The sequence below is a fragment of the Manacus vitellinus genome, unplaced genomic scaffold (genome assembly GCF_001715985.3).
Source record: "Manacus vitellinus isolate BGI_N305 unplaced genomic scaffold, ASM171598v3 scaffold_5_pilon, whole genome shotgun sequence".
Classification (NCBI taxonomy): Eukaryota; Metazoa; Chordata; class Aves; order Passeriformes; family Pipridae; genus Manacus; species Manacus vitellinus.
In genome coordinates this window covers 14,235,607-14,261,008 of record NW_021940682.1, presented here as the reverse complement: position 1 = coordinate 14,261,008, position 25,402 = coordinate 14,235,607, and the positions used below count along the sequence as shown (strand labels likewise).

General features: G+C 37.4%; 1 protein-coding gene across 4 annotated transcripts in view; it reads left to right on the top strand.

Moving 5' to 3' along the window:
• LARGE1 (LARGE xylosyl- and glucuronyltransferase 1) overlaps positions 1-25,402 on the top strand; it is a 279,282-nt gene that overhangs the window by 83,445 nt on the left and 170,435 nt on the right. The gene's annotated exons all lie outside the window — the stretch shown is intronic.

Genomic DNA, 25,402 nt, shown 5'->3' with positions numbered 1-25,402 from the left:
GTGAGTGGCAGCGGGTTTCTATAGATGGAATATCTTTCTGTCCCTCTCTTTCTTGAGGTGGAAATCCTCCAGTTTATAGGTATATTGACTTGCAGCTATATAATGAGCACTTTTTATAATGAGACTTGGAATAATCACTACTTTGCCTTTTAAATTTCCTATCTGAGGAAGTTTTTTTTCTGGCCTTACTGAAGTTCAGCAGTAATATTTCAGTTAGGTGAGGATTGAAGATTCTGGCTCTCCTGGTTTTTGGTACTTTGTAGCTTTCTTTGTTTATTTGTTTTGTTTGTTGTGGAGATGGAACATTTTATGTTTGGCAATAGTAACTGTGTTATTTTGGCAAGAGTAAAAAAAACCTGTTCAGCCCTTGTAGTTATCTTAGGCAGAGGAAAGGTGTTTCAACCTTTCAAAAACTGTTCAGATGCTATTTTACAGTCAGATAATTTTAAAAAGGCATTGTTTAAAATGTCAAGCTTCTTTCATGTAACCTTGGCTGATAATTTTGTGCTTTGTTTCGAAACAAAATGGGTTTCCAAGTTAAATTACAAGTAAGAACATGTAAAGATTTTGAGTGTATATTACATACACTTCTGAATTAGTTACATGCCAGGTACAAATGTTGGTTTATGCAAATTTATTTGATTATTAAAATTCTACCTTAATGTGCAGTAACACTATGAGCTTATTCTAGAATGAAACACTTATGGAATTCATGTTAAATTGGAAATATAAGGAGTCCTGGATGCATACTTGAAAACTAATGATCTGGGAGGCAGAACAGTACTGACTTTGTTTGATTTTTAAAAGCTGAGCAAATGCAGGCCTCACCTTTTTGCTTTTAGAAGAATATTATGCTGCCTTGTGGTAATGACTATTTTAATTGTGTCCACAGTTGATAATGCCATGGTGTTTTAAATTCCTCTGTGTGCAAAATCCTTTGTTTTTACAGAGAACTCAATACAAATCTTGAAATTTGCTGCTACATGGTATTTGAAGTGACTTAAAGCTCTCAGTGTGAATTAATCTTAAATGCAAACCAGGGAGCAAAACCTATTACCTATTACAAAGCCTTGCCTGGAAAAGGGATGGAAATTATATAGTTAGTAACTCTTTCAATTACTTTTCTGTATCTGTTTTCTTTTTCTTTTTGGATGGGGCATTATTTAATCTTCGTTGGTTGAGAACTAAGGTCACTTAGATATTTATTTAACCTCCTAATAGCTAGCATTTTCCTTAACTTGTAGATATTATGGGCAACTAGTTAAACCATTTTGTTATTTTATATAATTTCTTGTTTTGTTCTCCACAATGGTTCACACAATTTACTTGTGTTTTGAGCTCTCCATGGAGGTTGTAGTGAGGTGGGGGTGGCTTTATTCTCCCAGGTGACAAGCAACAGAACAAGAGGAAATGGCCTCAAGTCACACCTGATGAAGTTTAGATTGGATATTAGGAAAAAATTCTTCGTGGAAAGGGTTGATGAGCACTGGAACACTCTGCCCAGGGAAGTGGTTGAGTCACTGTCCCTGGAGGTATTTAAAAGAGGTGTAGATGTGGCACTTAGGGACATGGTTTAGTGGTGGACTTGGCAGTGCTAGGTGAATGGTTGGACTCGATGATCTTAGAGGTCTTTTTCAGTTGTATCATTCTGTGATTCTATATAGTTGAGAAAAAAATTGCCTCTCAACATCATTCCTTGATTTGAAACCAACGGAAGTGGAGAGTTCTCTCTGTCTTCTGGCATTAGTTTCTTTGGTTAATCACAGTGCTAGAATTTTTCTTTTCCATTCATCTGGTTTTAGGTTTGAGTAAATGGTTCTTTGTAGACTTTTCTCCACTAAATTAAAGAAATCATCAATACCTGGTATCTTCATAGACTCACTTAGTTATTCAGTGTGTAAGAGGCCTCGGGAGTCCTCTCATTAAACTGCTCAAATCAGTGTGGGTTTTGGGGTCAGGCAAGATTTCTTAGGCCTTTATTCAGTTGTGTCTTCAAAATCTCCAAGGAGAAAAACTTCATGGCCTCCCTGAGCAACTTGGGCCACTGCTTGACTGCCCTCAGGTGGAAGAGTTTCTCCTCCTATATGTAGTTTGAACCTCCCTTGCTTCAATTTATGTCTGATGTCACACATCCCCTTGCTACGTATCAATGTGAAGAGTCTAGTTCTGTCTTTTTGCAACTTGCTTGTAGGTACTAGGGGGCTGCTGATAAGACCCACAGAGCCTTCTCTTTTTCAAGCTGAACAAGCCCAGGGCAAGAACTTCAGCCTTTGTACAACTTCATAGCTCTATTTTGAACTTCAGCCTTTGTACAACTTCATAGCTCTATTCTGAACTTCATCAATGTTGTTCTGTTTGGGACCCCAAACTGGACACAATGTTCCAGATGTTGTCTAATGCATATAAAGTAATGGGAAATGGTCTCTTTCCTCAGCCTACTTGCTGTGTTCCTGTTGATGATTTTTAATGTTCTCTACACCAGGACTGCAGATGTTTCCCAGGAGGACTAGTCCACAGCCTGTGCCATTATAAGAGAGTTAGTCTTTCCTAGGCACAGGGCTTTGCATTGTTCACTCCTTCAGTCTGTCTAGGTCCCCTGGGTGGCACCCTTGCCTGTGAGTTTGTTGACTGCAACCCTGAGACTTGATGCCATTTGCAATCTTGATATGGGTGAATTCTGCATGTCATGGATGAAAAGACTGAAAAGGTCTAGTTGCAGAATAGACATGGAGGAACTCCACATGTAACTAACTTCCAAACAGAGCATGAACAAGTAACCATCACCCTTTGACCCTAGCATTCCAGATAGTTTTTCACCCATCTGGTAGACCACCCATATAGACTGTAAAATCCCAAATTGGATACAGGGAGGCTGTGCTTACACTGAAGGGAGATCGCATCAACTAGTCATCTCCTCTTCATAGTCGTTTCATCACAGAAGGCAGTCGAGTTGGTCAGGCATGATTTACCTTTGGTGAATCCATGCTAATTATTGCCCTGCCAGGCCTGGCTATGGTTCTGTTTGAAGATACATATAGTAGTCAAATCACCTCTCGGTCTAAGGAAAAAGGTTGACCTAGCTGAGTTGTCATAGCAGAAGTTTTAGTAGGTTTTTTTTTCATTCCTGTGCAGGTTTTTTCTTTGTTTGTATGTTTCAGGGCTCTAGACTCAAATACCTCTCTTTGGTATGATATCTGCAGTGCTGTGTCTGCCAATTAGATGTTCTTGATGTAATTAGGAATTACATTACTCATCCATGTGTTTATGCCTAAGAACTTCAGTTATTCATTTGCCATAGCATGGTAGTGGGATCACATTTAGAAACCCTTTAAAAGCTTTGTTAGTGAATCTGTAATATAAAATATGCCTTAGTGCAGTCAATTTCCATGGTCTGCTTTTGAAATAGTTTGCAATTCCTTAAGACAGAATTTTGTTTTATTTTTTTGTTTTCTTCTCTTGTCAGCAAGTACAGGTCAGCCTGCTACTTCACAGTTGTCACTCAGGCACTGCCAGTAAGACCATTCCCTTAGAATATTCATTGGAGGTGGTATTACCCAAGCTGTGACAGCAGCAGCTACTAAAAGCCTCATTAATCATGTATAAATGTCTATTAAGGTTATGAACTAGAATATTAAACATGGTATTGAATATTGTATAGCCTTTGAACATACCTGGTTACTGTTATTGTTTTTAATAATGCACAAGGACAGCATAATTTTAGTTATCAGTTACTTTGAATGAAAAAGCTAATTGTTCCAACACTCTTAGATTACATTCAAAAGACAAAGTAATAGAGTAGGAAGGGTGAAGCGCATTTAAAACAGGGAGAAGAAATAATCAAATAATACATGATGAATTTTTATTAGAAAGAAAATAGCAATTTCACTAACCAGCGGTAGCTTCATAAATAGCTTCATTTTCCAAGCTATATATGCAGCACTTTCCTATCCCCTTTATCATGAATGTCATGTAAAATGGAGATTTGGAACTGTAATTTGACTATGCTTTCTAGATTACTGATTCCTAAAAAAAAAAAAAAAAAAAAAAAAAAAAAAAAGAGTCCACTGTGCCTTTGTGCCCTCAGCAGATTTCCAGTCACCTCTGTTTTGACAGGATGAAAATACACTTGAGTTACCAGTGTCTGTGTGGTGGATCCACTTGAGGTTGAAAATCCTAGACTATGTGAGCAGGGCTCCTGTGTAGAACATATTTCACAGAAAAGGAAGAGCCAGTAATGTAGCTTTAAGATGAAAAATTGAAAAGTTGTGTGAGATCATGTAGGGAAGCTGTGAGAGAGCAGTTGACTTTTTCTTTAACTGCCCAGGGTAACACTTTAAAAAATAGAGGCTGACTTCTATCCTGGGACTTGCTTTCCTTGATTGTCCTCTTTTCACTCCTCTTTTCACTCCCATGTTGGGTGACTGTGATTCTCTGGCAATTCATTTTAGTCAAAGTCATCTGTAGAGACACGATTGAAACCAGAGTTGGGCAAACACCTCATCAAATACAATAAAATAAATTGAAGGAAGGCTGCAAATACTCATCTTAGTATTTAAATGGATTCACTTTGATGCTGTTCACACTCTTTTTGAGTATGTTTCCATAAATATTCTAGTGAATATGTTAATTGGGAAGACTGTCTACAGAAACAATGAATATCCAATTTTAATATTCATGGGAAGTAGATTTTGAAATCATATTTGTGAATACTTGAATCAGAAAACTGATTCTGGGAGTTCAGCTTTATCCAGTTAAGTGCCAAAAGTTTATCACATGGTCTATGTGCATGATGAAAACTGCCTGAATTTTTAATGCTTGCAATAAGTTAGTCATAGGAAGAGGCAAACAAATAATTAATTACTAAAATGTCTATCAGACACTTGCAACTGATGAACAAACATCAGAAAATAATCCTTTTACGGATAATGTAATCAGAAAGGAGCAAATACTAGAATTGCTTTTTTTTATTACGTTTCCTTCAGTGGGCCTGAATTTATCTGGTATGTGTCTCAACAGGATTAAAGAAGAAAACTTAATCCAGTGTCTATTTAAAAAAGAAGTTTCAACTTCTGTATTGATCCTGCCTTTTTAACAAAGTTCTGAGAACAAAGCCCTGAAAAGGGTGCCTCTGTATATAGTTAGGTTGTTACTGTGATGGGTACCTAGGCAGGTTTACAGGCGGTGTATTTTAGTTAAGACTCGCTATCTCTAGTTAAGATAGAAACCCTTCATATCCATTCTGGAGTAAATGATGGTGGTCTACTCCTGTCTTATTTTTTTTTAAGGACTTAGAAAATTGTCACTTAAGCACCTCTATGCCTACTGCAATCACTATACCTTCTTAAATACATTTGGAGATCTTACAAGAATAAAATCAATCATGATAGTAAAGACCTCAGACATATGCGAAGTTTTGTTTGCTTTATCTTGGAAAACTTGTCCTATGAAACCCTTGTGATTTGGTTATACAGAATACTGCTGAAGTTTGGTTGAAGGATGCTGTTGACCAGAAGGTCCATGCTATGAAAGCTGAATCTTGTTCTCTGCTCATTATCCTTAACTTGCAATTCGGTGTTCCCACATTTATTTTGTTTTACAGACTTGAGAAGCCTTATCTGTCCATCATCTAACAAAATAAAATTAATAAGTGAATATGAAAAATACTTTTTCTCCCCATTATATAAATAGACAGTCTGCCTGTGAGCAGTGACAGGAAATTTGAAGTAGTTTCTGTAGCAAAACGAGAATGGCCTTAAGCCAAGAATCTCAGCCAAAATACAACTTGTTCATGAGAAGCTTATGGAGGTCAAATTGTGGAGTTAATGAGTAGCATGGATTCTTTTTTTTTTTCCCTCAACCACTCTTTCAATTAAACTAAATACTTACAATGCTGCAATACACTTTTGTCCTTAACTAATAAGGTCCACTATAGCTCAGCACTTAAATGTTGAAGTCAGTGCTGTTTCTTCTTCAGCTTGTCAGGAGTTTATATCCTTAAACCATCATCTCAGGAAAAGCCATGAATCTTGCAATGGACACTTCTTTAGTCAGTATGCTGTGCCAAATAAAAGTCCACATTAGTTTTTTTGCATTCCAGTACAGGGGACACACGTTCTCTTTTGACACTCATCTTTTTAAGTACATGCTTATCCTTTCATAAAAGTAAAGGAAGCTGTAGGGTTACCTGCTTGCCTCTCTATACAGTCTCTTGATTGGATGGAATATTTCTTTGTTTCTAAACACCAGTTTTCTCTTGGCTTTCTTTTTCTAGTCAGCTCTTAATTTTTCATTTCTGGCAGAAACATAAAGGTCAGAATGAAAAGGAATTCTTTGAGCAGGAATAAGGGGCCAGCTTCATTGGAACAGCAGCTTACTCTGAATATAATCTGTGGGATTTCTTGAGGTTTTGGTTTCATCTTTGTCTTCCTCAATCGTTGAACAAACTTTTTGGAAAAATGCTGTCTATAAAAGTTGCTTTACACAAAGGTGAAAAAAATTTCTACCAAGAAGAAGGGATATTGGATGCCCAAATTCTGTTAGGGCTGTGTGGAAGACTAACAGTAGGAGAGCTCTTTCCTGATTATTCCTCCTTCTTTGTTACAAAGATAGGTACTTACTGACTTCATAGTCAAAACATATTTTTCTATAGAAAAACAGAAAAGCAAGATGAGCTTAAATGTCTTTTTCTTAAAAAAACCAAGAAGTACTGCTTGGCTTTTTGAAACAAAATGTGCAGTATAAGTAGACCAGAACTCCTTTGAGTGCTGAAACTAATGTAGCCTGACTTGATGTGATTGATGTCATGCAGCTGATTGATGTTGAAGTTGCTTTTCCTACAATTAGGGCATTTATAAAATCTAGCTCCCATATGGATCTCCTGGTACCTAAATAAATCTTGAGCTCATGCTGCAGTATATTTCTCAATGGTAGAATGTATAGCATCTCTCATCTCTCTCTCTGTGTTCCTTGCAACTGTAGAAGCTTCATTACCACTAACTTCTTTCCCTCTAACAAAGTAATTTGAAATTAATCAATGAGCTTTGGGGGCAAACAGACAAGCTGGTCAACAAATGTATATGCATAGGATGAGAAAGTACCCAAAATAGAGATATTTTAAAAGACCGAAATGAAAATTTAGTTTTTGATTCTCAGAGCAATTGACTTAGGCTGTTTGATTTTTGTGGAGTTTTTGTTTTTTAAATGTGTGGGGTTTTTTTCAGATCAGGAAAAAGTTTAAAATCAAAATCTTTCTTGTTAGACAGCAAATTGAATCTCTAGTGCTTTCCAGTACTTTTGAAACTTATATTTGGGACATTTATTTAAATGTGTATAATACCAGCAGGAGAAGGAGTCAAAAACAGATTCAAAGAAGTAATTCAAATTCATCATGTATGGTCATTCTTATGTCCTGCAGATAATGCTCTGGCATGGATTAGGAAAAGCAACTGATTGGAAAGTTAATATCCTGTTTTTGGGTGGACATGATTTAGGTACGCTTGGCTTAAGAATACCACTATCTTCAACATATCTCTTTTATTCCCTCGTTACGCTTTTCAAACATTTTTTCAGACATAATAGCCATTAAATTGTTCAGCTGAGTAATTATTTCCTCCCCTTGAGGTTTTACCTCTCTTGTGTTGCTTTGTTATTCTTGTTTTTAGACTTGAAAGAGGGTTTTTTAAAAGTATCTGGATATCCTTGGACAATTGAGTGAAATGCACAGCTAACTTCAAAAACGTGAGCTGACAGCAGTCATCCTCATTCACTCAACTTTGTAAATGCCAGCAATAAGTGGAAAACCTGATGACCTGGAGACTGATATGTTTTTAGCCTGAGCTTCTCTTTCAGTTTAACCATGTTCAAACCATTTGAGCTATTTTGCTGTAATAATTTTTTCTTAACCTGTGGCATGACTGTCCTTCTCTATAGTTCTGTGAAACTGGCAAAGCTTAGGATGTAAACATCAAGGTTTTAAATCTCCTTTTTTTCCCCTTATAAATCTGTTTACCTTTGAAATTGCTAAATGCCAGAGTTTTCAGAGATCAGTAAATAGGAGGGAAGACCTGAAAGTAGTGAAGTTAAAATTACAAAAAATATTATAGAATCATCACATTTTCCTAAGTTAAATTCATAGTCCAAAGAAGAATTTGCTTCTGTTTGGTATATTTACTTTTAAAAAAATTATAGGCCTAGTTAAAATATTTTACTGTCTCAATAAAGTGTTTCCTAATGAGATACTTTTTCCACTAAACTTGTAATAATGGGTCTATACCTAACTTAAAGAAGAGGTGTGTGATCTGCTCTCTGCATACTGCTTTCCAAATTCTCTAGATGCCCAGTGAAATCACCATCACCAGTGGATGCTTTCAAACACCTGGAGTAGCTTACCAGCTTGGATTTATTCATCTTTAATTGAAAACCAAAAGTGTGTATCTACAAAACAAACTGAAGATGTGATTGTAGTACAGTCAGACCTGCATGTGTTGGCTGTAATTGAGGAAGGACAGGTACTATTAGGGGTAGAAGAAACGTGGGCAGTTTGTGTGCGGTTTTCTAGACAGTGAAACCTGGGCCCCTACTTCTTCAAAGTGATTATTGTTCTTCCTAAGCAGATTAAAAGCAGTGCAGTTATGGCTGTTGGTGCTACAATAGCATCTTCATTTGGGTCTCTAAACACAGGATTGAGGTTGTCATGGTGTAGTTTAATATCAAAGGATATTACATACAATTCATGTAATATATAGAGGATTATTTCTGGAGCTGAAATAAAGCCATAGCTAATAAGATAGAATTATTCTTATATGCTGGAAAGCTCTTGAAGAAATTGCTGGAATAAAAAATATGAAAGAGATATCTGTTTATTATGTGATTAAGTAGTTGAGTTTCTCCACTATTTTCTTCCTTTCCAATTTTTCCTATTTTATTATTCATCTTTCATTGTTTAATGTCAGTAATTCTCTCCTAGAGTAGTTGCAGCAGTCTTTTGTTTAATTTGTGTTTCAAAATGGACCTTGCAGACAAATTTGTTGATTCATCTCAAAATCACACAGAACAGTTACTGATTTTTTATCGGCTTCTGCAGATTTGTAGATTTTTACCATCAGATTGACTGTTAACAGTCAATGTCTCACATCTTGCGTAGTGCAGGCTGTATTTTATTGTAGAGTTGATAGAATAATGCTGGCTGGTAATTCTTGCATCTGACCTATGCATTCTAGATACACCAAAGCTTTTCTTCCTGCCAGATTTCTGAACTGGATTTTAAAGCTGGTGGAGGATTCTAGCACATCTCGGAATAAATTATTCCACCTTGTTAAAAAATACATACTTTAATCCTTGTTCAGATATTTCTAGCGTCAAGGTAGGAAGTGAAAGATGAGAAGTAGATGAGGAAAAAAAATAATAAAAAAGGGTCATTTTAACAGTTTCAGTTTCATGTAAAATAAGTGGCCATGATTATGAGATATTGCAGTACATAAAGTGCACTGCAAGAAATATCACCTTGAGAACCGTAGATGAGAGTGCTACAGTGCTACAGTTATGACGACATATAGCTGTTTAAAAAAAGAGATAAATTTATAGGATAATTTCTAACCTTCCCATAGCTAATAGAAGCTAGTTATCAGAATGATCAGTTGCCATCCTAGTCCAGAAAAACTAATTTCCTAAGCAAAATATTTGATTTTGGCTCCAGGTTACTGTACTTTTTCAGTTGTGAAAAATAACCCTTCAGAAAGGATCAAATTACAGTTTCAGCTGCAGGTTAAGAATGTTTATTAAATTTAAGAAAAAAGACTTATTTGAGCACTAATTTGGCAACCAGTTATTCATGAGATCAATACTTACAGACCTATATTTTATCAATATTGTTATCTTGATTCTGCAGATGAAACATAAAATCAGTGTACAGTGTTTATAAGTTACCTTCACAGCATTAAAACAAATGGAAGATTTCTCATCCATTTTTTTCATAGCATTAAGACATTCAGCATTCTAGAATTGTATTGAAATCATACTGCCATGTTACGACCTGCCCCTAAAGGTGAGGGTAACTCAGGTTCTTGTTAATAGATGCCTTGGGGTGGATTAGAGTGAAACAATACTGACTGATCAGTGTTTATAGATATAAATATGTAGGGCTTATTTTAGAACAATTTGGTTGCAATGGAAAGGAAACATGTAGCCATTTTTGTTATTATTATCCATAGTAATATAACAATATAAAAGTATGGAGATATCGCTTAAGAAAATATATAAGGAAAAGACCAAAGATAGAAAGGATAAGAGTAGACAGTGGAGAAGAAAGATATCACCACCTATGGATCCAGCGATGAGACTTGATTGTTGCAATTTTGGTGCCCATTGGTCGAAGTGATGGTCACAGTCTTGATCTGTCTGGGGTAGGGGAAGCTCATGAAATACAAAGTCCAGTGGGTCAATATACCCTTAGGTTGAGATGGAATAAATACCCAGGCTCCTCCCCTGACAGGGGCATTTTACACTGTGTGATGCAACACTCTGGACCTCTTGCAACGCTGGATCACATGCAGTCCTCTGGTGGAAGGCCCCAGAAATGAGTCTGGGTGCACTTTGGTGGTCTTTCACGGTTTCTGACACCTTCTGAGACATGGCAGCTGCCTCTCACATCAGTGTGGTTGAGCCAGCTATGCCCCATCAGAAGGGGCCTATGTTTGAATGTCTTGATATCTCCCCTGGGGGGGGGAGGGTGGAGTTTTCACACGAACTGGTTGTGTAGGGGAGGACATGAGTGTGATAAAAAGCACTATCCTGCCTCCCCTGGGTCTGCTTCTTACTGGCCTTCTCCCTTATCTCGCTCAAAACCCAGCTTGTAGCCTCTGGGGGTGGGTGCGCACCCCCTCTGTCTTATATGGATCAGAAGTTTCACCACCATACACAAAAAACTGTCCTTTTCCCTTGTGTTGAGGGGCAGGGGATGCAAACCTGGCCTCAGCAAAGCACCCTGCTGCTTTTGCAAATGATCCATTCTTTGAGTCATTAACCATTAACATTTCAGTCTCTCACACACTGTTTTAATATTCACAGTCAGTAAATTTTCTGCCTGCCATTGGATTTGATTTAACCTAACTCTCTGATTTTGCTTGTTAACTTTAGCAGGAATAATGTTTTCGGATGAATGGGTGCTATAAAAGTATGCTTTTCATTCTCTACTAATCAAACTATTATAATGTGTATCTCAAGGGATCTACACTGACTTTAACAGAGAATTCTTTTGGTCTGAGAATGTAATACATACAGAGTGTTTTCTAGGAGTATTAACTGTAGTGGATTTAGCTATTTCACCTCTTGCTTCATTGCATTACAACCCAAGGGTTGATGGTAAAAATCTCAACAGAGAGGTTTCATTTTGTAGAATATTCTTATAGGAACCAAGTTTAAAAATCCATCTGCACAGCTACACATAATTATTGGTTTCCAAGGAACCCCAGCTAACTCTCTTCAAAGCTTTGCCAATATACACAGAGGTAAGTAAGTCTGAAAATAACAATTATCTAACTTATTTGAGTTGGATGAAGGTATTAGTTGCTTGTTCATGTATACTTGAATGGAGATGTGATGAATTAAGTGGTCTTTCCTGTAGAATGCAAATGCCTTTAACCAAACAACTAAAACCTACTGTTTATCTCCTTTAAATTGTACAACTTTGTTTGCCCAAGAACTGCCTCATAGTAACCTGACTCCAGAGTTGCTGATGGTGACTCTCAGCTTCATTCTCAGCAAAATGTACCTCAGTTATTTTTGTCCTTTTTTCCTCCCACAAATTTTAAACATTCACATATGCCCCCTTTCTCTTCAGCTACCATACTTGCACCTCTGTGATTTGATATTAATAGCAAAGATTAAGCAGTTTCAGCTCATCAGAGAAGAGATATTAATCATCATCAGGCCCAATGAGAAGTTTAATTTACCGCTTCTCTTTTTTCACTAAGCTCTGGTGGCTGTCAGTCGCACCGATGTCTGCGGGACATTTAATAATCTCCTTCCGAAGATGCATTTCAGTGGTTTCTCTCCTTTTATTTCCTCCGTCAGTCTCAGTGAGTTTCGTCATTGCAGGCTTTAATTGAAGACCACTGTCAGGAGATGGAGAGAAGAACATTATTTCTTGAACAAAGCTACTTCAGGGGCTCATGGTTTTTATTGTATTCAGGAGGGAGATGGGTTAAATCAAGATACTGTAAACTATGGGAATTGTTCTTTTGGTATGTGACTCACTACCTGTTCCCATGAAAAATTCCATATCCTCCCTGTCCCCAGCTCCTGTATGTACACAATTATTTATTTTGCCTCAGAAGTGTGGTTAGATTTGCAGTGCAATATGGATGTGGAGCACACTGGAGCAGGGGATGACAAGAAAGAATCCACACTGAAAACTTCATAAATTACACCCATGCAGTTATACTGGTCACTGTCATAGATAACATCATTGCAGCAGCACGGGAATGGCTTTTGCCAGCTCGGTTAAAACAGCTTCCAAAATGACATATGTACCAATAAAAGCACTCATGTGAGATATTGTACTAGCTGACATAGTAATAGCTGTTTAAAATAACATGTATCTTAGACTGGTACAAACTTACCTTACAGAGAAGCCCTAGACTTCTTTTCTGAGATTATGCTGCTACTGTCACCTGTTAGCTACAGTCAGTGAAGAACTGTCTATATAGGTGTTAATGTGCAATCTGTATATATCACCTATTTCAGCGGGTTTATTGGCTTCTAAGTGGTTTTAAAAGCAGAAGCTCTCCATTAGGAGCAGCAGGAAGTTACAATTTTCTAAGAGAAGAACAGATCAGACTAAGACAAAGCAACACATGGAGCTCAAAAGAAAAATGATTAGTCTTCTCTGTGTCAGATAGACTTCATGTGGATAGTGAATTTGTTGGTTGAACAGTGAGGTTGTTGATTAATTTGAACAGCATATGCTGTGAAAGCACTTAAGTAACATTTTAAGAGGTTTGTAATTGTGAATGCTGCCATTCTTGCATTACTGGCCCTGAGTTCCTGGGTTTCTCTCAGCATTTCTCCCATTTGAAAAACAAATTTGAAGAGGGTCCAGTTGAGCACCCAAGAACTTTACTCCAGAATCTCTCATTACTTTTTAAAGTCTCTGTAGAAAAGATGGCTGCTCAGCCTGGTACTTCTCTGTACTGTTATTCCATCTTACCAGGAACTCATATATAATTGCATTTTCTTTAGCTTCCAAAAAGGCCTTTATCTATATTGCTCACTCGGGATGAGTCTTGGAACTGCAGCACGCCTCCAAGTTTTCTAGGTGCAGAAACTTCCTGAGCTATATTAGAAGTGGCCCTTTAAAAATAAGTATTTTTTGCTATTAGTAGCCATTTTTCCACCTTGGCATCTAAAGCCACAATAGGCCAGTAAATCCAGACATTAGAAAAAGTTCGAAAGTGCAATTGCTAGTGCTCAAGAAAGGGCAGAACCTTTTGTGCCAACAAATCTACAGCAAATAGCGTTGGTTTTCTTCAGTTGGCACAATAATTTATTTTGCAGGTTGATTCAGGGGATCCAGATCTAGAATAATATTGTCAAATTGAAGCAAAGCACAGTGGTAATTTTTGTGTAAAAAAACCTGTTTACACCATACTGCAGTCTGTGAATGTATCTGATGTGCAGAGGAGGATGAGACGTAATTTCCTGTATTTTTTTATTAGGGGTAAGGTATTGCCCATGGAAACAAATTGTTTGGAAAAACATTTGCATATTTAAATAGGCTTATATTTCTAATAACTAAATGGTTGTTTACCTTACATATCCAGCAGTACATTACAAGGATTAGGAAGATCTAAACAATATTTGAATATTGTTTATAAATATTCCACTAAGGTCCTGGCACTTCATAGTTTGACTGCACATAAATAATGGAAAAATCTGAGCCATTTCCAAAGAGGAGATGTTGTTGTACTGATTATTGTTTGATTGCACGAAAGTAACATACTTGTTATAGCAGCTATGGTGGAATAGAGACTCTGCTTAGAGGTATACAGGTAATGGAAAGCTTCAACTGACATAAGGATTACCCATGGTAATTTTATGTGGTGCTTGTTTGAAGAACCAGATTTTCAGCAATTGAGAGCAGGAATTGCAAAAAGAATTGGTGAGAGTTGGAAACTGTTTTTAGTGCATTTCACAGAAGAGATGTTCTAATGGTGTGGTGAAAACTGATAATATGAGAGTTTAATTAAGGATGGAGAAGCTACTAAATGAGAGTGAGGAAAGAACAGTGCTCAGGTGTTATTATCACTTGTCATAAACAATTTCTTGGTAGGAAGCTGGAGTACTTGTGAGTTGGCTTTTTTGTAATAATTCAGAAAGGGAGAGAAGACAAAGGAAAAGATATGCATGCATTGCAAGTAGTGGGATGTAGTAAAAAAAAGTGGATTCGTGTGGAAAAGAGAGGGTATTATCTTGAGGAGTCAGGAAGACACTGAGTTCTGTTAGTTCATTTGCAATATTACTAAAAGAAGCCTCACTGTGGTGCACACTAACCGTGTTGTATATGAGCATCAAGAATGTGTGAAAGGATTCAGCATCATGAAAACGGACATGTTATTATCTTTTCCAAATTATCCTTTTAGATTTCAATCTTTTGAAATTATAGGGAGTTCTTATGTGAAATTTATTCCAGACATGAAAGCTACCAATCAAACTTGCAAACTAATGATCAATATTGGTAGTCATGAACTGTTTGTGGATGTAACTCAATCAGTGTTTTAAAGTTGTAGGAAAACCTACTTATTTGGTCCTCTCAAAAGTAAATATAACATAAAATGAGCAATATATTGAAGAGAAAGAGGAAAGTGACCCTGTAAGTGAGCCATTTTTGGTGATGGTTGATGGTGCAAGGATTATTTAAGGTTGTTTTTAGTCTCTCTAGACCTCCTAACACTTTTTATTATCAATCTAGCTGAAGAGCAGAGGCTTTACATCATCAACCCTCCAGCAAGACAACTGGTGGTTATGTGGTTAAAAATAATATGAATAATAGAATAACTGAAAGGCAATGACTACAACTTGATAAGGAAGTTGTATTCTGCCTGTGTACTCTAATTAACAGTTTCAGTGTATCACAAAAACCTTAAGAAACAATCACAACACTTAAGTTTTGGTTAATTGTTTTCTATGCAAATATAAAAGGACAAGTACACTTCTGAATACTGAAACAGAAGAAAAGGAAGAAAAGTTAAGAGGCTGAACTGAAAGAGTCAATATTGTTTCAAGATGGCTGGTTGAAAAAGAACATGAGATAATGGCTGTGAGATTCCAGAATATGGAAAAAATATATTCCTACTTAACACTTTTGATTACTTTTCTCCAAAGAAAACAGCAGAATGTTGTTACCAAGTTGATGTCGATGTCAGCTAAAGATATGTTAGATAAAAATAAACAAGAAGGTGTTTACTTCTTTAGGTAGCAAAAATAGGGTAAAACAGATCAGAACTTCACATAAGCAGTAACGCAAGATGTTTGAACTATTATTTCTGAAGATGTTTGTTGAGAAAGACGTGTATCTTAGTAGTGTCCTAAAGCATATGGAGGAAGGTCAAACCTCTTCCCTAGATGGTTCAAGAGAGAAAGGTTGATAGTGAAATTCTCAGGAAGACGAGCACTGCACATTTGTATTCAATACTTCAAGCTGACTCGACTTTTCATTGCATACAGAAGTGAATTTGATCAGAATATAACAAGTTACAGCCTGAAATTGCAGCAGTGGGAGATTTAGGTAGAGTTTGACTGGAGGAAAAGCAGCTCTAAACAGAATAAGCATGAAGTGTCCTGATAGATTGTGAACAGGCATTGTGGAATCTCCACCATAGATTTTTTTTAAAACTGGGCAGTACAAGGGCAAATTAGTTCAGTGTTGTTAAGTGTAAAGTAAGGCACCTTGGGAAAGAATAATCTTAATACACTATAGTGGACTCCTAGGTGGCCATCACTGCTCTGGAACTAAGTCTTGGACTTCTAATAGATGTTTTTAGGAAAGCTGAATTTGATACTGGAGGATAGTAGGTAATGTATATATGTCTATAGCTGTGGGCAAAACTTTATAGACCTTGCTAGTTATTAGAATGGAAGACTTACTTGTATTTTTCGTTTCCTTTGCCAAATTGAGAGCTTTCTAAATACACAAGACTGGACAGAGCTTTTCACATGAGCAGATACTGTTAATACCAAGACAAATGGTTTTTATCAGATCAACAATACATTTAGGATGGAAATGAGAGGAAAATATCTGTTCATCAGATCCGTACTTCTGGCACTGTCTCTCAGTGGGATTAATGAAATGCAAAAAGCTCTGACTAGTTTTAATGCAAAACTCAAGCTGTTTAAGAAAGGGCTTATATGATATTTCAGCGTGGGGCAACTGGGCCTTAGCTCAATAACTGAAAAGGTCCCTTCTAATCCTATGTCGTTTCTTTGCAAATATATTCCCTATTTGCTTCATGGAGCTTTCTTGGGTTCCACTGAACAGTCAATAAAAAATCTCCTTTGCTAGAGAAGGTGTGTTACTTGGAGATTATGATTTAGATTCTTGGTGGTTTTAAAACACAATTTTTAAGGCTTAAAGCAGCAGCAGAGCTGATTATTTAGTAGTTATTACTTGATGAGGTAATGACACTTGCCTTATTTCCTAAGTACTTTTTGATCTACTGATGAAAAACCCTCTATAGGCTAGGTAATATTATTGTTAACAATAATGGAGTGTTGGGGACTAATTAGTCACACAAGCCTTCTTTGGCAAAGGAAAAGAAGTGTTGATGGAGAAAAAGGAATGCTGTTAAGCTTTAGGAATGCTTATTTTGAGTGACAGCCTCACTGTGTAACATGAACTACTCAAAGCATTTGTGTGCTCTTGTGTGGGAAAGTGGATTTCTTTCAAAGTGGTTCAGGGTTTATTTGGTGTGTGTGGTCAGGTTTTGGTAGCAGGGGGGCTACAGAGGTGGCTTCTGTGAGAAGCTGCTAGAAACTTCCGTTATGTCCAACAGAGCCAATGCCAGCCGGCTCCAAGATGAACCTGTCACTGGCCGAGGCCAAGCCCATCAGGGACAGTGGTAGCACCTCTGGGATAATAGAGTTAAGAAGGGGGAAAAAAATTGCAATAGAAACAGCAGCTGGAGAGATGACAGAGAATATGTGAGAGGAACAACTCTGCAGATACAGGTCAATGGAGAAGAAGGGGGTGGAGGTGCTCCAGGTGCCAGAGCAGAGATTCCTCTGCAGCCTATGGTGAGGCAGGCTGTCCCCCTGCAGCCCATGGAGGTCCTACATTCCAGAAGATCAACACTCCCACCCAACTTGGTGCTATCTGCAAATGGGCTGAGGGTGCCCTTGATCCTCTCATCCAGGGTGTCGATTAAAATATTAAACAGGACTGGCCCCAATTCTGAGCCCTGGGAAACACTACTTATAATCAGCTGCCAGGTGGATGCGACTGTTCACCACCACTCTCTGGGCTCGGCACCCAGATGATCTGCTCCATGACCTTCCCCAGCACCACAGTCAGGTTGACAGTCCTGTAGTTCCCTGGATCCTCCTTCTGACTCTTCTTGTGGATGGGTGTCACATTTACTAACCTCCAGTCCTCTGGGACCTCGCTGATGAGCCAAGATGGCTGGTAAATGATTGAAAGTGGCTTGGCAAACCCTTTGGCCAGCTCCCTCAGTACCCTTGTGTGAATCCCATCCATCAAGATGACAATAAAAGGTGTTAGTACAAATACATCTGCAACAAAGGAGGGCTAAGGAGTATCTCCATCCTTTGTGCATGCAGAAGGAAACATGGTGACAAAGGATGAGAAAAAGGCAGAGGTACTTAAATGCCATCTATGTCTCAGTCTTTAATAGTAAGGCTAGTTGTTCTCAGAGCAAAGAAAGAAAAGAAAGAAAGAAAGAGGTGATCCATCAGTTTCCTGTTACTAGGAAAAGCAGAGTAATTTGAGCACCATAACTATTTATTATCCAGAGAAGTATTTGAATACTTCTGTTTCTTTCAAGTTTCTTTTATGTGAATGGAGAAATATTTCCTGGTTTCATATTTTTATGCAACTACAACTGTGTAATTGTGGTGGGTTGACCTTGATTGAATGCCAGGTGCGCACCAAAGTCACTCTCTCACTCTTCTCCTCAGCTAAAAAGGGGAGAGAAAATATAACAAAATGCTCATGGGTCGAGATAAGGACAAGGAGATATCACTCAGCAGTTACCATCACAGGCAAAACAGACTTGGCTTGCAAATCAGAGTAGGGTAATGAGAAATATAACCGAATCTTAAGAACACCTTCCCCTGTCCCTTCCTTATTCTGGGGCTTAACTTTATCCCTGATTCTCTACCTGCTCCTGTCGAGCAGCACAGGGAATGGAGTTGTGGTCAGTTCATTATACGTTGTTTCTCCCTCCCATGGGAGACAGTCCTCCATGAATTTCTTTAGTGTGGGTCCCTTCCACAGGGTGCAGTCCTTCAGGAACAGACTGCTCCACCATGAACCTCCATGAGGGACATCCTGCCTCATCATGGTCTTCACCACAGGCTGTGGTGGAACCTCTGCTCTGGCACCTGGAGCACCTTCCCCCCCTCCTTCTTCACTGACCTGGATGCCTGCAAAGCTGTTTCTCTCATGTATTCTCACTCTTCAAACTGGCTGCAGTTTCTCCTGTGCAGTAACTTATTTTCCCTTCTTAACTCTGCTATCTCAGAAGTGTTACCAGCAACAGGTCCATCTTGGAGCCATCTGACATTGGCTCTCTAGGATATGGAGGAAGTGTCCAGCAGCTTCTCAGAGAAGCCACCCCTGTAGATCCCTGCTACCAAATTCTTGTCATGCAAACCCAATACAGCAGAAGAACATTTCTACAAGAGTCTCTTACAGATAGTTGTGCCTAATGTCTGTAGTCCCTAATTTCTCTACACCTAGTTCCTTACTTTTTATTGTGATACTCATGTTTGAGTTCACAGTAGACTGTGACAAGAACAGTTCATCACAGAAGGGAGAAAACATTCAAGTACTTTGTTGCACTTTTGAAGTTACTGGTTCCCCTTTGTTCCACTTTGCTGTTTTCCAAACAACACGCTACTCAGTCATTCTGACCACCTCAGCTTTGGGGACAAAATTGAAGGTAATTTCCCAATGTCTTGTTTATTGAGAATTCTCAGTGGTTACTGTGGCTTTTGTGTCTTTCTTACATTGTTTACTGGTCTGGTTTCGTGTAACACTTTCTCTTCTGATCAATGATGAAGGTAAAAGCAGCAACAACAAAAAAGAAATTCACCACTGAAACTCTTTTCTCTCTGATTTTCCTACTTTTGCCATTTCTTACTGCACTACAGCCTGTCACTGCCATGCTCTATTGCTCACTTGCATGTTCATCCATACCCCTGCTTTTCCTTTCACATTTATGCTTGCTTACCCTCTATCATCTTCAGCCTCACTCATTCAAAATCCTGTAACTGTTTTCCTCTTGTACTTGCACTGGTTCACACATCCCTCTTTCCTCAGTGTTTTCACACCTTGAACCCTTTTAAGCCTTTTATGTTGCACTTCTTTTTCGTGCTTCATTTCACTCTGTCTCTCTGTCACACATGTTCAATTTTCTCTGTTTTATTACTGAATTCCCAGGGACATATTTACCGTACTGCCTAGTGGGAATAGGGGCTGCTATTCTAGTATTTCTCTAATAGTGTTTATGTTCCTTGTTCAGCACCAATGATGATGTGATTGGAAAATTTCAACCACTGCTAGTTTCCCTTCACATGTACATCATTTATTTTCTTTCTTTCTCTTTAAAAACATATTCCCATTTACTTCCTTTTTTAAAATTGATTTAAAAAAAAACAGGCTTATTTTGGAGATATAAGACCAAGCAACATTGTTCAGCAAAGTTATAATGTGTTCTGTGTGGAAGACCCAAGGAGCCTAGAAATGGAGCTAAAAGAGAAAAGTGTTGCATCCTCCCAGTTATAACAGATAAGATTTAATATGGCTCAGATGTTCATTTCTATACAAAAATGACATTTCAGAATTGAGGTCATGCAGATCAGTTGGGCACAGTTCATCTGTCTATTGCTTTCCTATGCTTTGTATTCTGCTCTCTAAATACTTGCTTAGCTATACTTAACATAAAAAATCCCAACCAGCAGTTTATGTTACTGTGCTAGGACTCCTTTTTATATGATAATTAGTTATCCCCCTTTATGAGTAAACTTCTCCTAACCAACATAGCTTTCTGTTCTTTTTTTTCTAACATACTCTTCAGCTGTATGGGTTTTTTGCATCTGTTTTATTTGCACAAACTTATATGGTGGTTAGGAGCATTTGTATTTAGGGCTTCCACTGAAGAAAATGTGATGAGAAGTCATACGGCCAGCCAAAATAAACTAGGAAACATTTTCAGATAGTTAAAAATTTCTCCCCAGATCCATGCACTGCTTCTCTCTGCTTACTGTTGGTCATTTTTTAGCATGTTTACAATGAGGCTGGTGAGATACTGGAACAGGTTGCCCAGAGAAGTTGTGTATGCCACATTATCAGAAGCATTCAAGGTCAGGTTGGACAGGGCTTTGAAGCAACCTGACCTAGTGCATGATGTTCCATTGCAGGGGCATTGGACTAGATGACCTTTAAAGGTCTTTTCTAACTCAAATAATGATATAATTCTGTAATTCTATCTTGAACTATTGGTGGTGTTGTGGAGGGTGTTTGTACCTAGAGTTAGCTAGTTGCTAGGTGGTTTTAGTGTTACTTCACTGCAACTAAGAATAAATAAGAGGTAGGACATTGTTTTCCTTTACAAGAGGAGAAGCTCTGTCTCTTTTTCAGTCATTTATGATAAGAGGGCTGGTGGGGAAGGGGTGCTGGGAAGGAGATGTTCAGATGTTTTATAGAAATAAGCAAAGCAATTCATTCTGACAGGATAGTAAAACTCCAAGTACCTCTATATTGCATTTAAAAGTACAGTTGAAGCACTGCTGTTGCATATCCAGTATCTCTGCTTCTGTTGGTAAGGTGGAGTGTGGATATTTTGGGATTCTGTATGCAACCTGAGCTGATCTAGCCTTACTGGTGTCCGTGTCTGAACTAGTTAATGAAAACATCTCTGATGTGTCTGAACTTCAAAGCTGCCATGTCCCACCACCGAAAATACAGAGATAATGGTTAGTCTGATGGGAGTAGCAGGAAGAAGGGAACCTAAGAATAGAGGGGCTGGAAAACCAGTGGAGATGACCAGAGACCTTTCCAAGTGATCTGAGCAGCTGATCCATCCAGTTATATCCTGTCTCTCAGCCAGCAGCTGCTTGCTTCCTGGGAAGGTTTGTATCTGCTACCGGTAAGCACAGAGGGGGCAATTTATCCCCTACCTGCTAGTTCCCACTGTCAGAAATTTTCAAAGCCTTGGGTCAAAAGAATCAACAGAACTCCCAAGTTATTAATTAGTTATTACTGGGGTAATTACTGTTAGTAATTATGGGGCATTGTTTTGATATCTATTTGTAGTCCAAGTAAAACTTTCACTGTCTGAAAGGCAGTTTGATTTAGAAGATACTTAAAGAACTGTTATCAGTGGCAAAACTACAGGTATGTCCATTTTTCTACAGTGACGACAGGACATATTTTTGAATGATGGAGGTTTAAATAGATCATTAAAGTTTGAAGTGCATTTTACTTTGGGAGCATGGGTTGAAAGGGGAAGAAATGTTATTCCCTGTCTCTAATGCTTTCCTTTGACTCTTGGGTTGTTTGAATTGCCAATAAGACCTGTGTGGCAAAAGTATATGTAGAGCAGAAGTACATGTTACCTGGAGAATAAAGTGCAATTTGGGCTTGATAAATGTCAAGCTAAACTGTGCTCATGTTTAGCCAGAACTGCAAATAGGGAGATACTACGTGCAGGTAGGAAACAACCCTAAGTGTAATTGTCCTGGTTGTAGACAGAGGTGACCAATATCTGTATTTGCAACTAAGGTTTTCACAAGTCATGTCTGTGAAAATGGAGCTTTGTTTGTTGTTTATTTCCAAGTCTGTACCATCAAAGGAGTGTAAAACTTACAGAAGGGAATGAGTTACCAGCTCAATGAGGGCAAGGAAGGGAGAACACTGAGATACATCTTAGCACATAAATCAAAGTGGACCTCTCAATTTTCTTGAAACTTATCAGAAAAGAAAATTCAGTTGTTTTTTTTTTTAATAGTTCCATTCATTTCTTAAATGAGTATTTGAAAATCTTTAACCTTCAAGAGTAATTATTCTCTAAGTCTTATCCATTCTTTCCATTTTGTAGATATTTTTCTTCCTTTAAAAAAAAGAAAAAATGGATTAATTATAAGAAGATGGATACTTAACTAAGCTTCAGGCTTCTTGGTGAGTCCTAGCCTGAAGCTGATAAATGTTATATCTGGCAATTTAAAGGGTTTTTTTCTTTTAATTGAGTTTTTTTTAAAATGAGGATATGTTAAAAAAATTGCAAGACGACATGATATATAACTGTCAGGAATGAAGTAAACTCACCCACAGGAAAGCATTGCATACTTATTTTCAATATCAGAATAATAAAAAAAAGATTGTATATGGCTATCTCTGTGGGAACAGAAATTCATTCTCTTTTCTTAGTCTGTAAAATAAGAAAATGTCATAGTAAACTCACAGAAATAGATGGAAAGAGAAAAGAATAGATGTAATTCCTCAAACTTTAAAGTATTTTAAACACTCTAAACTTCTACAGGTTTAATAGAATTTAATTTGACTGATGGTTTCTCTTTGACTAGAAGAAATATTAGTTACAGTTTTATCAATCCCAAATGTCCTAATATCCTGAGTTCTGGATCACAAAAATCATGACATTGAATTTTTAGTTTTTTTTCTAAAGCATCTCTGCATCTGTTCTCCTAAAAATAAAACTCCTCATTAGTTACCATTTGGGTTATGAATTATTAGATCAGAATTTATAACTAGATAACAATTTCAAGCTTTGCTTTGACATTATAAAGAACAAAAAATCTACTTGCTATAGAAATGAAAACCAAGACTCTTTGAGTAACAGTTCACATGTACATACACATTAATTGAGACTGTAAAATTTAAGCTGTACTTGTAAGGCAGGTACATGGGATTGTCATCTAAATTAATACTGATTTTTTTCTTTTGTCTGTCTTAAAGTTCTAAGGAAGATTTGTTGAAGAATTATGACATCCTAAGCAGTACTTGTGAAGTGCATCTTATTTTCTTGTTCTCTATCTTTACTACTTACAGTGTGAGAGTACCAAGCTGCTGCATCTCTCTCTCTCTCTCAAACTTCAAAAGAGACATAGGAATCATTAGTTTTCAAATGAATGGTCCAGGAAATGGCAGCTTTTGGGAAATTCTGTGATAATCCACAGCAATTAGCACTGCAATGTGCAGCTACCAATGGTCACGCTGACATCTGGCAGCTCAGTAGGCTTTATGGGACTTGGCCACAGATGCTTGTGGCAATTGCCTGCATGTTTACTTAGGAAAGGGTTGTGAAATATCTGCTTCCTCTTTGATAGGATGCCTTCCAACTAAAATGTGGCAAGAGGAAAACTTGGGGATGAACAGCAGGGAATATAATAGTTTAGTCCTTGTATGCAGTGGTGGAGTGGGTAGTGTTGGGCCTGATCTTGTCAGCTGCAAAAACTTCAGTGAGGTTTGTCAGTGTGCAGTTCTCAGGACCAGCTATAAACCTTGATGAAAGTCACATGTACATTGAGTTAAAGGCCATCAGGGGCATTCCAGTTGTCTGAGCTGGTGTTTGTGTCACATCATTTATGGGAAGCTTGTGCAATGAGTAGTCATTTTCAATGACAAAAATGTGTACACTATTTCTCATTTGAAATTTAGCTTCCAGTTTCTGGTTCTTGCTTTATCATTCTCCAGTAGATTAAAGAACTCTTTCATACCCGCTATTTTCTTCCTATGGGGGAACTTACACAGTTTATTCAGCTCACTTCTCAGTTTTCTTTTTTCAGGCTGAACAGTTTGATCTCTTTCAATTGTGAGGCATTATCTCTAGTCTTAAGTTATTTTCTGGCTGTCCTCTGAACCCTGTCCAGATTTTCAACACATATTTAAAAAAGCATGTGACAGAAGTCATAGTGGTATGAAATATCATTCTCATGAGTACTATGTACAGAGGTACTATATATATTTATCATCTCCTGCTCTTTACTCCCCCAGTTATACTTCCAAATAATGTGACTTACACTCCTAGTTCTTGAAACTCTTTTTCAATTCTTTGCTTATCTACGCTGATTTTAAGTCCCTTCCATGATCACTGTTTTCCAAAATAAATGATTCTATTTTATAGATATGGTCTTCACTGTTTGTTCTCAAAAATATCAATATCAATAATGAACCGCATTTTGTTTGAGTGGGAAAAGATTGCTCTGTCTTTAGCATAATTTATGTTATTAACTTTGTGTTGTATGTGAAGTTGTTTTTTTTTATTTCCAGAGCATCATTAAATGTTAAATAGGAACCACCAGAGTATTGAGTCCTTTGAGGTCCTTGCAGATATTCCTGTTTCAGTAACTGACAGTTGTTGCTTGCAATCTGACTGGCCAGTTTTTAGTTCTTAAAATGGAATGTCCTGGTATTGTATCTTTCCAACATGAAAATTTGTTACTAAATCAGACACCTTGCAATGCCTTAATATGTTACATCTGTGCATAATCTTGCCAACTTTAAATAGGATGAAAAGATAAAATCAGATTTATCAGATTGATAGTAAAAAAACTCCAAACTATTCCTATCAATTCCAATCAATTAAAAAAAATATATTCCTATCAATTAATTTTCCATCTATCTACTGACTTCTGGATTAACTTTTTCATTATTTTAAGTGCACTTACTGCATTTGGCATCAGTGCAACAGACCCAAGAGTCATCATTTTGCTTCCCCTTTTTGAGTACTAACACAGAATAGATGCTCAAGTCAATAAAACAACCTGTCCTTTCTGGTAGGTATTATGTAGTGTTCTTGACAGTTCCCTGCACAAATTCCCTCCTTTATTCTTGAGCACACTGTCTTCCCCTGTTAATTAGAATGGGCCACTGGATAGAAGGTTTATGTTCCTGTTAACAAAAGTCAAGTGTTAGTATTGTCTGCAATGCAACTATTTATATTACATAAAGTCACAATGCTTAGTGTGTTCAAAAATTACAGGTTCTCTAAAATTTCTAAAAAAGGAAAAAGGTCACATTCAGTTTGTCTTCAAGCACATTTAGTTTGCCAAACATGCACTGCTTTCCAAGACTTCAATGTGTGATGAGTAAACATATTTCTCATCTTTTCCCATCAGCATATTAGCTTCCTTAATTTTTTTTACAGTTAAG